We start from the raw sequence: 16,664 nt of genomic DNA on the forward strand, positions 1-16,664 counted from the left end.
CTGAGACCACACAGTCCCCACGAGGGCTCCGCCCCCACTTAGCCTCTGGGGCCGCGTCTCTCAGTGGAGCAGACTTCTAAAAGTTCAGATTTTGTGCTCCGCTGCTCTACCACTTGCTGGGAGCTGGCCCCTCCCCCTCCCCAGGTCTATCTTCCTGTATGTCACTTTGGCTTCACTTCACACATCCTACCTACCAAAAAGGGGTCACTTTTCTGTTTCAAGAGTTGTTGATCTTCTCTTCACTCTCTTGTTGAGTTTGTAGGTGTTCAGAGTGGTTGGATAACTATCCAGCTGGATCCCTCGGACCAGATGAAATTTAGGTCTCCTACTCCTCCGCCGTCTTGCTCTTCCTCTGAAAAGCTCTCAGCTTTTCCCTGTTGAGGACCATACTTGCTGTGGGCTTTTCATAGATAGCTTTTATGTTATTGAGCTATGTGCCCTCTATCCCAATATTTTGAAGAGTTTTAATCAGGAAAGGATGCTGTATTTGGTCAAATGCCTTTTCTGCTTTAATTGAGAGGATCATAAGGTTCTTATTTCTTCTTTTGTTAATGTGACCCATCACACTGGCAGAGGGGATTTTAATCTGACTGACGGTGAGTAGAGAATTTGTTCTTTTTTTAGGAGACCTCAGCTCCTACCAGCCCCCAGCAGTGGAGCACCAGAGTGGAAGTTAACCACGGTCTACACTCCTGGCCCTGGCACCCACTGGCTGGGTCCCCTCAGCCATGTCTTAACCTCTGAAACTGTTTACTTCCTGATACAGATAGAGTAAGAGCGTCTTGTTTGCAGGGCTGCTGAGAGATCCAGGTGACTGGGCAGCTGTGAGGCACGTAGGGAGCATTCCACACCTCCTGGTTACTGATAGCTCTGGATTATCACAAACTCCTTTGTGTTGGTCCCCACCCGCCCCTGGTGCCCTGGCTCCCAGTACACGGCTGGCGGGTGCTCGTGGAGCCCAGGGAAGTCTCAAATGCAGAAACCACTGAATGACTGTGTCACGGGCAAGAGCCAGGAGCAAAATGGTAAGTGAGAGCGTGGAGAAGACAAAGACAGGGAGAAAAGGTGAGGGGTCACTAAGGAGAGGCCGTTCTACAGAGACTCGGGAAGGAGGTAGGGGAGCACCAGGAGAATGAGAAATTCAGAAATGCAAACAAAGCGATTAGGGTGAGAGCTGAGGAATCACAAGAACCACGGGCTGCTGTTTCAGTGATAGTAACTGCCTATTACAGAGCAAGCAAAGGAAGGGAGACTGCTTCTTGGCATGAGGTTTTGTTTGGGAGTGATGAGATGTTCTGGAGGCTGACAGTATTGCTTGCACAATAGGGAATATACTAAAACCACTAAATTATACATTTTTAATTGGGTCTATGTAAACTCTATCTCCAGACAGTAAAAGGAATAAGGGGAAATGCAGCGTGCTGGTCCCATCTGGGGTGTGTGCGCGCGGGAGCACTGAAGACACTCGAAACATGTGCTCAGTTCTTCATGGTCATGCCAGGGGTTGATTTTCTTACTCATTAAACTGTAGAGATATGCTTTACTTATGCTTTTTTGATTGTATAAAAATATGACAAAAAGTTAAAATGCGTCCTATAAGGGAGAAAAGCATGGGAGAAAAAGAACAAACCGAGGAAGATACCGGAGCAGAAATATCTAGAAGAGATGCAGCGGGATGGGAACCTGCATCAGGAGATGCTCAGGCCACCCTGTAGGCTGCCCAGGCACTTCTGCCAGCCGGCCCTACCCCAAGCCCTCCCTGAGGCTGGAGGTCAGCTAAGCTTAGCTGGGGAGCTGCCAATGGCCTCAGCCTCCTGCCCCAGCTCTGACTTGGCTTTCTATGCCCAATGTTCCTCTTTTTTTATATAAAATATACAGCCACCTCCTCCAGGATGTTTTCCCTGATATAGCCAACCAAACTGGTCCCTTGCCACCTTATAGACCCTACTCCCTCACTCAGGATGCTGGTGTCCCGACCTTGAAGGCTTGGGGTCTTTGATATTGTCTCTGTGAACTGCTCAGTGGTTTTAATATGCTCGGGGTCATGCCTGCCTCCCACCTGTAAGCGTCTCAGGGCAGTGACTGAACATGTGGGCCAGTCCCCCCAGCCAGACAGCCAGCTCAGCTACTTGAGCAACCAAACGGCTCTGGGAATGGTGTCCTTACACACAAAGGGAAAACCTCTCTCCCAGATACAACACTCTCTCTCTAAGGCTCCCCTGCAAAAAAGATGCACAGAATATAATGTGGTATAAAGAGCTCCACAACAGTTACCTGACAGAGAAATGATGAACTCTATGTAGATAGCTTATAACCTGAAAATCCACTTGAAAATACATGACTTTGCTGGCTCTTCCAACAAACATAAGGACAACGAAACACTTAACACTTAGAACAGGACGCAGAGGCGCTCCGTACAGGCGGTGCTGAAGTGCTCCGTCAGCTCACACCTGCTTGCTTTCCACCAGCCTCCTTTACGCTCAGCCAGCAGCCCAGGGCCCCAGCAGACAGCTCTGTCCGTCTGCCAGCACGTCCTGCTGCCCCCACGCCAGCTAGCCCACACTGACCAGGAGAGATGAGAAGGGACGAGCCGCTGAGGGTGGTGTCCAGGAGAGGACACTGGTGGGACGATGGGAAGAGAAAGGTGCACCTGCTGTGGCCTGACCAGTACCAGCTGGGGTCTCAGACGATAGACGTCCCTCCAGACTGGGGCAGGAAGAGGTCATGGCCACCCAGAGCTCCCCTGGCGGCTTCCTCCTTTGGGGTTTCTCTGAACGCCCAGGACTTGAAAGAAGCCTCTTCGTGGTTGTCCTACCTTCTGACTCAGGTGGGCAACACCCTCACCATTCTGCTGTCTGACCTTTTTCCTCTCTGACCTGTCCTTCTTGGACCTTCTTGGATGAGTTCCATCCTCCAGATGCTGGTCAACCCCTGGGGCCCAAAACCCATCAGCTTCCTTGGCTGCTCTGTTCAGCTCTTCATCTTTCTGTTCCCGGGGACCACTGAGTGCACCCTCCTGGCAGTGATGGCCTCCGACTGCTATGCGGCCACCCGCCAGCGCCCCCACTACACCACCATCATCTAGCCCTGCCGGTGCCAGCAGCTGGCATCCGTGGCCAGGGTCATCGGGCTGCTGGAGTCAGTAGTCCAGACGCCACCCCCTCTCCGCCTGCCCCTCTGTCCCCATCGGCAGATGGATGGCTTCGTGTGTGAGGTCCCAGCTCTAATCACATTGTCCTGTGGGACCACCACCTACAATGAGACCCGGAGGGCTGTGGCCAGTGTCCTCATTCTGGTCGTGCCCCTCGGCCTCATCCTTGTCTCTTACTGTGCCATCGCCCGAGCAGTGCTGAGGATTAACTTGGCGCAAGAGTGGAGGAAGATGTTTGGGACCTTCCCCTCCCATCTCACAGCGGTCACCCTCTGGTACAGCTCAGGCATTGTCGTCTCCCTCCAGCCCCAGAGTTCCTATGCTCACAAATGGGGCAAGTTCTTTGGTCTCTTCTATGCCGTGGGCACCCCAGCACTTACCCTCTCACCTGAGGAACAAGGAAGTCAAGAGAGCCTTCAGGAGACTGCTGGGGAAGGACAGGGACACAAGGCGGAGCTGAGTGCGGGTCCATGTGCTGCCCAGTCCAGAAGAGGTCCTCGTGCCGCTGGCAGGAAGCCTGTGTTCCCCGCACCTGTGCCCTCCCCCACGGTGCCACGCCAGTGGATGATGGCCACGTGTGTGCACGCAGGGGTGCTTGCATGTGCCCTATCTGTAAGGCAGGGACAGGAAGTGGGCTGAGGTGCGGAAGGCACCGATACGTGAAACAGGAGAGATTTCAGATGATCTCCTCTTTGATCTATTTTGTCTTTAATGGTCTTTGCCTTCACCACGATGTGTCTACACCATCTGTCCTAATGGTTTCACACCCATTTCTGATCCCTGCCACACCATTTTGCTTCTCCCTTCAGTTTTTCCCACACTTCCTTCTGTGTGTTTTGCATTGTTCATTCATTTCATCCTCCCAAATGACAGCAGGAGGGGGAGCTGAGGTCAGGCAAGCTCTGAAACCAGCCCAGGAGCACAGACTTTAGATCTAATATCTAAGCCACGCAACCTCTCTTAGGGTACTCAGATGTCCTCGCACCTTCAGCCTGGGAACAGAGCAGCCTCGGGACAGAGAGGGGAGTCACTTAATGCCTGCATTTCACACACACACACACGCACACACACACGCACACACACACACACACACACACACCATGGGTCACATCAGCACCTACATTTTACCCCCCCATCCCCACCCTAGAGGTCACCTCGGCCCCAGCATTGCTTTCCCTGGTGTCCACAGGAAACCTTGGTGTGGACATTCTTTCCTCCAGCATCCACAGGTTACCTCGGTGTGGACATTCCTTCTCTCAGTGTCCACAGGCCACTTTGGTGTAGACATTCCTTCCCCTGGCATCCATGGGTCACCTCAGTGTGGACATTCACTCCCCTGGTGTCCACAGGTCCCCTAAGTGTGGACATTCCTTCCCTTGGTGTCCAAGGGTCACCTCGGTCCCTCCATTCCTTCCATCAGCATCCACAGGTCTCCTTGGCTTCTCCATGCCTTTCCCCCAGTGTCCACGGGTCATCTCAGTGCAGGCGTTCCTTCCTCCAGCATCCATGGGTCACCTAGATTTCTCCACTCCTTCCCCAGCACCCATGAGTCACTTTGGCATGGACATTCCTTCCCCCCACGTGCACGGGTCACCTAGGTGCGGGTGTTATCCTCTGGGCAGAGGAAAATCTCAGAGCCAGGAGCGCCCCCACCGTGGGCACTGAGCAGGAACGTGTCCACCAGGTGGACCCACAGGGATTCTCCTGGAGGTCATCATCAGCCCCGCATTCTGCTCAGACCGTTGTCGTCACTGAGTGTGCACTGATTAGGGCACTCCAGGTACCATGTACGTGATTTACGTGTATCAATGCATTGTACCATGTACGTGATTTACGCGTATCAATGCATTGTACCATGTACGTGATTTACGCGTATCAATGCATTGTACCATGTACGTGATTTACGCGTATCAATGCATTTAATCCCTGTCACACCATGAGGTGGATCCTAGCTTTTTCAGATGCACAGAGTCTTTTTCATAAGACACAGAGCTAAGCAGCAGCTTCAGGTCAGCAATCTGTCCCCAGGAGGCTGACTCAAGTCTCTACGTCCTTAACCCTGTCTTTTGGTAGAAACAGTGCTTCTACTGCCCAGGTAAGAAGTCTCAGCTTCTCAGTAAACTTTGAGGAACTCATCCCAATCTAGAAACAAATCTAAACCAATTTTGCATCCAAGGGAAGTTTCCTTCCTGGGAATAAGAAATTATTGAAGGCCTCAAAGCATCCCATGTGATCAAGACGCCGCAGTAAGTGGTTGGAAGTTTTGTTACGGCTCATGGTATGCATTCCTGGCTTAGATGCCCCAGAAGGCTTCAGACTCCCAGAAGGCAAGGGCCAAAATGTTGTGGAAAATTGGCACCCAATTAATTCTATGAATGAATGAATGAATCTCTCCAAAGAATGCATATGGCTTTCTGGAGATCCTAATCGCACACATGCTGTCTCTCAGCTTTTCCGTGGCAATGACAACACCAAATTCTCTTTGGCGCATGCTGATGAAATAAGAAAATGGGAAAATTCTACTTTTATTCTAACCCCAGCACAAAATGGCTTTGGCGGAACATTTTCTCCCTGCAGCAGCAGCACACAACAGCAGACTTAACTCCGTGTTCATCCTGAGCCTCCCAGCAAGCCACAGGCAGTACCCTTATGTCCCTCATGCTCCTCTCAGACCACGTCCCGCTCTTAATGTAGATCCCCCAGCTGGTAGTAATAGCCTCATCTCATCCCTGCAAGTACTACTGACCCTGATCTCACTTTTCAGATCATGGCATTTCTTTTTCTCCTGACCCGCCACCTTTTCTCGCCTGCACCCTCTCTTCAGCTCTGATCGTACAGAAGCCTGTGGGGGACACAACAGAGCCTGACATGAAGCAGTCTGAAAGGAACTGTTTTAATGAAACCTGACGTGTTTGAATAAAGGGCTTAACACAGGCTTTAGAACTAGCATTTCAGTCTGAATTAATTCTCCGTGTGATGTTATCTACTCAAAACGTCAGGAGGAAATCTATGCTAAACTTAACAATAACCCTCGAAGTGTGCAGGGAAGACAGAGGTGGTCGGAGACAGATTTCCAGCTTATGTAACTGAGTATGAGGCTGTTAGCCTTACGAGTCAAACCCATCAGTTATCTCACCAGCATGAGATGGGTTTACTCAGGGATTAAAAAAAAAAAATGCAGGGGTGCCTGGGTGGCTCAGTGGGTTAAGCCTCTGCCTTCGGCTCAGGTCATGATCCCAGGGTCTCAGCAGGGATCCTACGTCCCCCTGTCTCTGCCTACTTGTGATCTCTGTCTGTCCAATAAATAAATAAAGTCTTTAAAAAAAAAAGAATTATAATCCAGGACAAACGAGATTCAGCAAAACGGAACACAAGTCCAGGAAACACAGGAGAGTTACACTTTTTTCTTCTTAAGGATTAAAGGACTGAGTGGAGAATGCTGTTAGGAACTACCAGTCCCTTGCGGTAAGCTGGGGATTCAAAGCGTGGTTGCTTTTCACTGCCTGAGCGGCTCTAGGGGCGGGGCTGAGAAGGCTCCGTCCATCCTGCTGGAATAGTAGAGGGGCGTCCACAGAGAGCTCCCCTCCCTGTCTTCCTGTCAGGTCTGCTGGTCACCAGGAGAGGCGGGGCTGACAGCTCACACTGTTGGCCTCCCAGCCCAGTGGGGGTGAGCTGTCCCATCACCCCTCACAAGAAGCCCAGAACAAAAGAACAAAGTGCGTGAGTGCCTAGGTGTGTGGGAAGCAGAGGGTTCTTCCTAGAGATCTGAACCTCTGCAGAGGGAACAAAATTAATACGAAATATTTGCCAATGCCTCACGTGTAAAGAGCTAAACGGTCTTGCGCATGAGTGACCCCGGAGTGGCAGGCAAGCTGAGGACAAAGCGGGCGCTGGCGCCCCACCATCCCCCTGCCATGGGTATGTGTGACATTCAGGCACTCCGGTGGCCCTAAAGGAAGAACTAATAGTTAGCTTGTAGATCACAGTCCTGCAAGACGAGTCTCCTTCAGTTTACAAATGTCTTAGCGATCCACAAGAACAAAGTATTTCTGTCAATGGCTTAGCTTCCAGAAGGAAATGTAGATACAGTTAAATGTCCTTGGAACCTACAGCCCATGACAGATTCTTGAAGCAGGCAGAGTGCAGTGTTTCTCCAGGAAGCTTCCTACTGTCTTCTTGTTAATGCCTTGCTAGAGGGGGAAACAACCTTAACTTGACAATGGCAAGGCCTCCCAGCGTCCTGCAAGTCTTCCTTTTGAAACCCCCCTCTTCCTTACCTCCCCAGCCCCATAGTATATAATCACCAGCCCTGGAAACCCCAGGGCAGCTGCTCTTTCTGCCCACAGGTCCTGTCCCTGTGCTTGGTACCGGCACAAAAACAGACATGTAGACCCACCATTTTGCACCAAAGATGTCTCAAGAGTTCATTCTTGGCTCCAGACCTCACCCCAGTGAACCCCACCTATATTCTGAAATCCCATCATGAGGCTGGGACGCTGTGGGAGAAGGGTCACACCAGGAACCCAATGATTGAGGAGGAAGGTAGGGATTGTGAACTGGATTGTGAATTGGTCCCTCCTCAATGCTTGAAGCCTGTAAGATTTAGGTCCCATGAGGACAGGCACGTACCTGCCCAACTCAAGTACAGCACTTGAGTTGGAAGCCTTTGAGGGATGGCCTTCAAGAACTCGGTTTTAGCTGCCTACTCAAGTAGGGACAGCAGCTCCTTCCGACGGCCTCACTGAATCATGAGTAGACACGGGTGCACAGAGCCCAGTTCACACTGCACCCCCTGGCCACTGTGGAGCCAGGCTCCTATTCTATGCAGAGTTAATCATGCTGGAGAGTACCAGAGGTCACCTCCAAGAGAGGCCTCTTTGGCATGTGGATTATTTTGAGCTAAGGCCTGTTGAGGATTCAATAACAGGCAAAGTCTCCCTTTTGCAAAGCAAAATCACATTTCTAAAAGGGCCTTCCTCCCTGAACTCCTGGAGGAATCTTCACACCTTCTGTCAATGGGGAAGTCATCAACTTAAATCTGGGTAACAAACCTAACTATGCAGCCCTCTTCACAACTACTTCCCTGACTTCCTTCCTTAGCTGTCCTCAACCACCCTTTCCCTTTGTTTGGCCTAAAGTGGTTAAGCCCCACCAGTAACTGGCCGCTAGGGTCCCTCATCACTGGGGGCCCCTTGTGTGTGTGTGTGTGTGTGTGTGTGTGTGTGAGAGAGAGAGAGAGAGAGAGAGAGAGAGAGAGATGCAGGGTTCAAGATGTATTTGACCATAGCATTGAGGGTCCATATCTGGGCTCTCTACTCTGTTCCACTGGTCTATGTGTCTGTTTTATGTGCCAGTACCATGCTGTCTTGGTGATCACAGCTTTGTAATAGAGCTGGAAGTCAGGCAACGTGATGCCCCCAGCTTTGGTTTCTTTTTCGACATTTCCTTAGCAATTCGAGGTCTTTCTGGTTCCTTACAAGTTAGGGTTGCTTGTTCCAGCTCTATGAAAAATGCTGTTGATATTTTGATCAGGATGGCATTGAAAGTGCACATTGCTCTGGGGAGCACGGACATTTTCACAGTATGTATTCTTCCAATTCCCTCTCCTGGTGACCAGCAGACCTGAGAGGAAGACAGGGAGGGGAGCTCTCTGAGGACGCCCCTCTACTATTCCAGCAGGATGGACGGATCTCTCTGATATGAGGAAGTGGAGATGCAACATGGGGGCTTAAGTGGGTAGGAGAAGAATCAATGAAACAACATGGGACTGGGAGGGAGACAAACCATAAGTGACTCTTAATCTCACAAAACAAACTGAGGGTTACTGGGGGGAGGGGGGTTGGGAGAAGGAGGTGGGGTTATGGACATTGGGGAGGGTATGTGCTTTGGTGAGTGCTGTGAAGTGTGTAAGCCTGGTGATTCACAGACCTGTACCCCTGGAGATAAAAATATATGTTTATAAAACATCCATGTCGATAAAAAAAGGGGTATTCATCCTTTCTGATGGGATGCTCTTACATGTCTTTCACGAGACAGATCCTTTACCTTTTTGGTTAAGTTTATTCCCAGGTATCTTAGGTATTGTAAATGGAATTGATTCTCTAATTTCTCTTTCTACAGTTACATTCTTAGTGTACAGGAAAGCAACTGGTTCCTATACACAATGGAATAGTCCTCAGTCATCAGAAAGGATGAATACCCAACTTTTTTTATTGACATGGATGGGACTGGAGGAGATCATGCTGAGTGAAATAAGTCAAAGCCTGGATAAGGGGCTCCCGGTCCCTGTGCCCGAGCACGCAGCACCTGCCTGACAGGGCGGCCCGGGGCCTGGGAGCTGATGACGGCCGAGCCCAGGACCCCAGGTCGCTCTCCCACCAACCTTGTTTCTTTTTTTTTTTAATGATTTTTTAAATTTTTTAATTTTTTATAAACATATAAAATGTTCGGGAAGATTCCTGGTTTGGGCAGAACGCTCGTGAGAATTGGCCGGAAAACGCCCGGCAAAGTCATTCGGGCGCCGCACGTCTGCTGGGCCGCCCCCCCCTCCGGGCCATGAAGGGCATTGTGAGTGCCTGCAACCAATCGCCGCCAAGAGGCACTCCAAAAGATGCAATGCAGCGAGGACAATGCCCGTGGATCCTCGACTTGCAGGGGTCCCATCCCTGCGCTCTACCATGGGGCCAGGACCATCACGAAATACAGTCGGGAACGCTCGCCTGCTTCCCCAACCTTCAGCTTCCGGGGTCCTGTCCCTCATGGCCTCCATATGGGAAACCCTTAGACCCGCAGCCACGCATCTCTCAACCACGCAGTCTCCATCGGCCCCTCTGGTGCTTCGGACAACCCTCAGAGTGAGATAAACCTGTATGACCAAGATGAGGTCATCCCCATCCTTGGCCGGCCCATCTACCCGAAAGACGGAGGCGCACACCAGGCAACCACACGTTCTTCAACTCTGCTCCGGGAACGCTCCAATGCGCCGGCGTGCCAGGGTGGGCAGGGTCTTTTCCGATCCATTTCTGGCGGCAGCAACATGCCGTGGGCGAGTAAGGGCCCTGTGCCATGGAGAGCAGGGCGGTCCGCAGGGCTGCCCTACGCCGGCCAATTCTCACGAGCGTTCTGCCCAAACCAAATCCTGCTTTGGTCAGAACGCTCGTGAGAATTGGCCGAAAAGAGCCCGGCGAAGTCATTCGGGCGCCGCTCGTCTGCTGGGTCGCCCCCCCCCCCGGGGCCATGAAGGGCATTGTGAGTGCCCGCGCCCGATCGCCGCCAAGAGGCACTCCACAAGAAGGAATGTAGCGAGGACAATGCTTGTGGATCCTTCACTTGCAGGGGTCCCATCCCTGCGCTCTACCATGGGGCCAGGCCTATCACGAAGTCCGGTCTGGAACGCTCGCCTGCTTCCCCAACCTTCAGCTCCGGGGTCCGGTCCCTCATGGCCTCCATATCTGAACCCTTAGTCCCGCGGGCACGCATCTCCCAACCACGCAGTCTCCATCGGCGCCTCCTGGTGCTTCAGACAAACCTCAGAGTGAGACAAATATGTATGCCAAGGTGAGGTCATCCCCACTTTGGCCGCGCCATCTACCCGAAAGACAGAGGCGCACACCAGGCCACCACCCGTTCTTCCACTCTGCTCCGGGAACGCTACACTACGCCGGCGAGCCCGGGGAAGGGCGCGTCTTTTCCGTGCAATTTCTTAGCGGCAGCAACATGCCCTAGGGGAGTAAGGGACTTGGGCCATGGAGAGCACGGCGGTCCGCAGGGCTGTCCTACACGGGCCAATTCTCACGAGCGTTCTTCCCAAACGAATCCTGGTTTGGGCAGAACGCTCGTGAGAATTGGTAGGAAAAAGCTCGGCGAATTCATACGGGCGCCGCACGTCTACTGGGTAGCCCACCACCCCCTGGGGCCTTGAAGGGCCTTGTGAGTGCCCGCGCCCGATCGCCGCCAAGAGGCACTCCACAAGAAGGAATTAGCGAGGACAACGCCCGGGGATCCTAGACTTGCAGGGGTCCAATCCCTGCGCTCTACCATGGGGCCAGGCCCATCACGAAGTCCGGTCTGGAACGCTCGCCTGCTTCCCCAACCTTCAGCTTCCGGGGACGTGTCCCTCATGGCCTCCATATCGGAAACCCTTAGACCCGCAGCCACGCATCTCCCAACCACGCAGTCTCCATCGGCCCCTCTGGTGCTTCGGACAACCCTCAGAGTGAGATAAACCTGTATGACCAAGATGAGGTCATCCCCATCCTTGGCCGGCCAATCTACCCGAAAGACAGAGGCGCACACCAGGCCACCACCCGTTCTTCAACTCTGCTCCGGGAACGCTCCAATGCGCCGGCGTGCCTGGTGGGCCGCGTCTTTTCCGAGCCTTATCCTCGCAGCAGCAACATGCCCTGGGCGAGAAAGGGCCCTGGGCCATGGAGAGCACGGCGGTCCACAGGGCAGCCCGACGCCGGCCAATTCTCACGAGCGTTCTGCCCAAACCAATCCTGGTTTGGGCAGAACGCTCGTGAGAATTGGCCGGGAAAAGCCCGGCGAAGTCATACGGGCGCCGCACGTCTGCTGGGTCGCCCCCCCCCCGGGGCCTTGAAGGGCATTGTGAGTGCCCGCGCCAGATCGACGCCAAGAGGCACTCCACAAGAAGGAATGTAGCGAGGACAATACCCGTGGATCCTCGACTTGCAGGGGTTCCATCCCTGCGCTCTACCATGGGGCCAGGCCCATCACGAAGTCCTGTCTGGAACGCTCGCCTGCTTCCCCAACCTTCAGCTTCCGGGGTCCTGTCCCTCATGGCCTCCATATCGGAAACCCTTAGTCCCGCAGGCACGCATTTCCCAACCACGCAGTCTCCATCGCCGCCTCCTGGTGATTCAGACAACCCTCAGATTGAGATAAACCTGTATGACCAAAATGAGGTCATCCCCATCTATGGCCGCCCCATCTACCCGAAAGACAGAGGCCCACACCAGGCCACAACCCGTTCTTCAACTCTGCTCCGGGAACGCTACACTACGCCGGCGAGCCCGTGGAAGGGCGTGTCTTTTCTGTGCAATTTCTTGGCGGCAGCAACATGCCATGGGGGAGAAAGGGCCCTGGGCCATGGAGAGCACGGCGGTCCGCAGGGCTGTCCTACGCCGGACAATTCTCACGAGCGTTCTACCCAAACCAGTCCTGGTTTGGGCAGAACGCTCGTGAGAATTGGCAGGAAAAAGCCCGGCGAATTCATACGGGCGCCGCACGTCTACTGGGTAGCCCACCACCCGCTGGGGCCTTGAAAGGCCTTGTGAGTGCCCGCGCCGGATCGCCGCCAAGAGGCACTATACAAGAAGTAATGTAGCGAGGACAACGCCCGTGGATCCTCGACTTGCAGGGGTCCCATCCCTGCGCTCTCCCATGGGGCCAGGCCCATCACGAAGTCCGGTCTGGGACACTCGCCTGCTTCCCCAACCTGCTTCCGGGGTCCAGTCCCTCATGGCCTCCATATCGGAAACCCTTAGACCCGCAGCCATGCATCTCCCAACCACGCAGTCTCCATCGGACCCTCTGGTAATTCGGACTACCCTCAGAGTGAGATAAACCTGTACGACCAAGATGAGGTCATCCCCATCCTTGGCCCGCCCATCTACCCGAAAGACAGAGGCGCACACCAGGCCACCACCCGTTCTTCAACTCTGCTCCGGGAACGCTCCAATGCGCCATCGTGCCGGGGTTGGCCGCGTCTTTTCTGAGCCATTTCTTGGCGGCAGCAACATGCCCTGGGGGAGAAAGGGCCCTGGGCCATGGAGAGCACGGCGGTCCGCAGGGCTGTCCTACGCCGGCCAATTCTCACAGGCGTTCTGCCCAAACCAATCCTGGTTTGGGCAGAACGCTCGTGAGAATTGGCCGGAAGAAGCCCGGCGAAGTCATTCGGGCGCCGCACGTCTGCTGGGCCGCCCCCACCTCGGGGCCTTGAAGGGCATGGTGAGTGCCCACACCCAATATCCGCAGGGGGAACTTCACGAGATGGAATGCAGCGAGGACAACGCCCGTGGATCCTCGACTTGCAGGGGTCCCATCCCTGTGCTCTCCCATGGGGCCAGGCCCATCCCGAAGTCCGGTCTGGGACACTCCCTGCTTCCCCAACATGCTTCCGGGGTCCTGTCCCTCATGGCCTCCATATGGGAAACACTTAGACCCGCAGCCACGCATCTCCCAACCACGCTGTCTCCATCGGCCCCTCTGGTGCTTCGGACAACCCTCAGAGTGAGATCAACCTGTATGACCAAGATGAGGTCATCCCCATCCTTGGCCGGCCCATCTACCCGAAAGACAGAGGCGCACACCAGGCCACCACCCGTTCTTCAACTCTGCTCCGGGAACGCTCCAATGCGCCGGCGTGCCGGGGTGGGCCGCGTCTTTTCCGAGCCATTTCTTGGCGGCAGCAACATGCCCTGGGCGAGAAAGGGCCCTGGGCCGTGGAGAGCACGGCGGTCTGCAGGGCTGTCCTACGCCGGCCAATTCTCACGAGCGTTCTGCCCAAACCAATCCTGTTTTGGGCAGAACGCTCGTGAGAATTGGCCGGAAAAAGCCCGGCGAAGTCATTCGGGCGCCGCACGTCTGCTGGGCCGCCCCCACCTCGGGGCCCTGAAGGGCACTGTGAGTGCGCGCACCCGATTGCCGCCAAGAGGCACTCCACAAGATGGAATGCAGCGAGGACAACGCCCGGGGATCCTCGACAAGCGGGGGTTCTATCCGTGAGCTCTACCACGGTGCCAGGCCCATCACGAAGTCCGATCTGGAACACTCGCCTGCTTCCCCAACCTGCTTCCGGGGTCCTGTCCCTCATGGCCTCCATATGGGAAACCCTTAGACCCGCAGCCACGCATCTCCCAACAACGCAGTCTCCATCGGCCCCTCTGGTGCTTCGGACAACCCTCAGAGTGAGATAAACCTGTATGACCAAGATGAGGTCATCCCCATCCTTGGCCGGCCCTTCTAACCGAAAGACAGAGGCGCACACCAGGCCACCACCCGTTCTTCAACTCTTCTCCGGGAACGCTCCAATGCGCCGGCGTGCCGGGGTGGGCCGCGTCTTTTCCGAGCCATTTCTTGGCGGCAGCAACATGCCCTGGGCGAGAAAGGGCCCTGGGCCATGGAGAGCACGGCGGTCCGCAGGGCTGTCCTACGCCGGCCAATTCTCACGAGCGTTCTGACCAAACCAATCCTGGTTTGGGGAGAACGCTCGTGAGAATTGGCCGGAAAAAGCCCGGCGAAGTCATTCGGGCGCCGCACGTCTGCTGGGCCGCCCCCACCTCGGGGCCCTGAAGGGCACTGTGAGTGCCCGCACCCGATCGCCGCCAAGAGGCACTCCACAAGATGCAATGCAGCGAGGACAACGCCCGTGGATCCTCGACTTGTGGGGGTTCCATCCGTGAGCTCTACCACGGGGCCAGGCCCATCACGAAGTCCGATCTGGAACACTCGCCTGCTTCCCCAACCTGCTTCTGGGGTCCTGTCCCTCATGGCCTCCATATGGGAAACCCTTAGACCCGCAGCCACACATCTCCCAACCACGCAGTCTCCATCGGCCCATCTGGTGCTTCGGACAACCCTCACAGTGAGATCAACCTGTATGACCAAGATGAGGCCATCCCCATCCTTGGCCGGCCCATCTACCCGAAAGACAGAGGCGCACACCCGGCCACCACCCGTTCTTCAATTCTGCTCCGGGAACGCTCCAATGCGCCGGCGTGCCGAGGTGGGCCGCGTCTTTTCCGAGCCATTTCTTGGCGGCAGCAACATGCCCTGGGCGAGAAAGGGCCTTGGGCCATGAGAGCACGGCGGTCCGCAGGGCTGTCCTACGCGGGCCAATTTTCACGAGCGTTCTGCCCAAACCAGGATTGGTTTGGGCAGAACGCTCGTGAAAATTGGCCGGAAAAAGCCCGGCGAAGTCATTCGGGCGCCGCACGTCTGCTGGGCCGCCCCCACCTCGGGGCCCTGAAGGGCACTGTGAGTGTCCGCACCCGATCGCCGCCAAGAGGCACTCCACAAGATGGAATGCAGCGAGGACGACGCCCGTGAATCCTCGACTTGCCGGGGTCCCATCACTGTGCTCTACCACGGGGCCAGGCCCATCACGAAGTCCGGTCTGGAACACTCGCCTGCTTCCCCAACCTGCTTCCGGGGTCCTGTCCCTCATGGCATCCATATGGGAAACCCTTAGACCCGCAGCCACGCATCTCCCAACCACGCAGTCTCCATCGGCCCTCTGGTGCTTCGGACAACCCTCAGAGAGACATAAACCTTTATGATCAAGATGAGGTCATCCCCATCCTTGGCCGGCCCATCTACCCGAAAGACAAGGTGCACACCAGGCCACCACCCGTTCTTCAACTCTGCTCCTGGAACGCTCCAATGCGCCGGCGTGCCGGGGTGGGCCGCGTCTTTTCCGAGGCATTTCTTGGCGGCAGCTACATGCCCTGGGCCAGAAAGTACCCTGGGCCATGGAGAGCACGGCGGTCCGCAGGGCTGTCCTACGCCGGCCAATTCTCACGAGCGTTCTTCCCAAACCAGGATTTGTTTGGGCAGAACGCTCGTGAGAATTGGCCAGAAAAAGCCCGGCGAAGTCATTCGGGCGCCACACGTCTGCTGGGCCGCCCCCACCTCGGGGCCCTGAAGGGCATTGTGAGTGCCCGCACCCGATCGCCGCCAAGAGGCACTCCACAAGATGGAATGCAGCGAGGACAACGCCCGTGGATCCTCGACTTGCCGGGGTCCCATCCCTGCACTCTACCACGGGGCCAGGCCCATCTCGAAGTCCGGTCTGGAACACTCGCCTGCTTCCCCAACCTGCTTCCGGGGTCCTGACTCTCATGGCCTCCATATGGGAAACCCTTAACCCGCAGCCACGCATCTCCCAACCACGCAGTCTCCATCGGCCCCTCTGGTGCTTCGGACAACCCTCAGAGTGAGATATACCTGTATGACCAAGATGAGGTCATCCCCATCCTTGGCCGGCCCATCTACCCGAAAGACAGAGGCGCACACCAGGCCACCACCCGTTCTTCAACTCTGCTCCATGAACGCTCCAATGCGCCGGCGTGCCGGGGTGGGCCGCGTCTTTTCGAGCCATTTCTTGGCGGCAGCAACATGCCCTGGGCGGAAAGGGCCCTGGGACATGGAGAGCACGGCGGTCCGCAGGGCTGTCCTACGCCGGCCAATTCTCACGAGCGTTCTGCCCAAACCAATCCTGGTTTGGGCAGAACGCTCGTGAGAATTGCCCGGATGAAGCCCGGCGAAGTCATTCCGGAGCCGCACGTCTGCTGTTCGGCCCCCACCTCGGGGCCTTGAAGGGCATGGTGAGTGCCCGCACCCGATATCCGCCAAGGGGCACTTCACGAGATGGAATGCAGCGAGGACAACGCCCGTGGATCCTCGACTTGCAGGGGTCCCATCCCTGCGCTCTCCCATGGGGCCAGGCCCATCCCGAAGTCCGGACTGCGACACTCCCTGCTTCCCCAACATG

The 16,664-nt window shown here is 55.4% G+C and overlaps 1 pseudogene; it reads left to right on the forward strand.

Annotated features, from left to right (window-relative positions):
* The first annotated feature begins 2,724 nt into the window (after positions 1-2,724).
* Positions 2,725-3,611, forward strand: LOC131835190 (olfactory receptor 2H1-like; annotated as a pseudogene).
* Positions 3,612-16,664: the final 13,053 nt, after the last annotated feature.

Source organism: Mustela lutreola, chromosome 7 (genome assembly GCF_030435805.1).
Source record: "Mustela lutreola isolate mMusLut2 chromosome 7, mMusLut2.pri, whole genome shotgun sequence".
Taxonomy (NCBI): domain Eukaryota; kingdom Metazoa; phylum Chordata; class Mammalia; order Carnivora; family Mustelidae; genus Mustela; species Mustela lutreola.